Genomic DNA, 1,234 nt, shown 5'->3' on the forward strand with positions numbered 1-1,234 from the left:
TTTTATTATTGTTTATTTATTAATAAAATTATGTATTATTTTCATATACATTGTACTCATCTCCTTTTATCTCTCACACTTTTATTATAAAGGGCAAATAGCAACATTAAAATATTTCCTCTAATTAATTCCCTTTCAATGTGCACGAATTTCGTGCACTGGGCGACTAGTATATATATAAAAGCCTAAGCGATCGTCCGACCGTCTGACCATTCGACCGGTAGTTATGACATGCAATGACCACCAGAGGGCAGATGCTCTGACAAGTAGCTATGATGTGCACTGACCACCAGGGGGCAGATGCTTAATGCAGGAGCTGCGGTGACTTGACAGCTGCAGTTCTTATGTGACAATGCACCCAGAACCAGAGAGGAGGGAACCTGATTCCAGGGTGCATCACCTGAGAACCTCCCTCTTGCAATCTGGGACCCCTTGGAAGATGTCAGAGAGCCGGTTTTGGTCTGATTCCCGCAGGCCAGGCTGAGGGACCCCACCAGTGCACAAATCCGTACAGAGAAGATTAGAACCGTACAGAGAGGATTAGCATGGCCCCTGTGCAAAGGTAACACACAAATTCACGAAGTGTCCCATAGGTTTTGAAATAAATAAATAAATAAATAAATAAATAAGCTGGTGTGGCTCAGTTGGTTGGAGTATCATCCCCATACACCACAAGGTTGTGTCCAATTCCAGGTCAACCAATTGACGTTTCTCTCATACACCGATGTTTCTCTCTCTCTCCCTCCCTCCCTCACTCCCTCCCTCCCTCCTTCCCTTCCCCCCTTACTCTCTCTCAAAAAAATTATTAATAGTTAGAAAATGGACTGACAGCTTTCAGAGGAGAGGGGGTTGGGGAGCTGGGTGGAAAAGGCCATCAGGATATTGATAAGGGTGGCAGATCAGAGCAATGGAAAAGTGGGAAAAATGAAGTTAACATTTACTAGGTAAATGCCCTCCAGGGGTAATCCAGCCTCAAGTGACAGCCTCAAGTGAGGACTCTATAAGTACTTCTCCTTCCTGCTCTTCCATGTTCTGTACAGGAGACATGGACATTACATTTCTTTCTTGGGACTCCTGTCTTCATGCACTGTGGTCTATCACTTTAACTGAAGATGGAAGAATCAGCTGGTCTTTTGCCCAGGCCTCAGCACATAGGTCTCAGGTGTGAAGAAGCTACCTGCATGCCACTGGTGACAAGAGGAGACATTATATTTCTTCCCAATGTAACCCACAC

General features: G+C 44.7%; 1 pseudogene; it reads left to right on the forward strand.

Moving 5' to 3' along the window:
* The first annotated feature begins 496 nt into the window (after window positions 1-496).
* Window positions 497-597, forward strand: LOC132224257 (U6 spliceosomal RNA; annotated as a pseudogene).
* Window positions 598-1,234: the final 637 nt, after the last annotated feature.

The sequence above is a fragment of the Myotis daubentonii genome, chromosome 1 (assembly GCF_963259705.1).
Source record: "Myotis daubentonii chromosome 1, mMyoDau2.1, whole genome shotgun sequence".
Lineage (NCBI taxonomy): Eukaryota > Metazoa > Chordata > Mammalia > Chiroptera > Vespertilionidae > Myotis > Myotis daubentonii.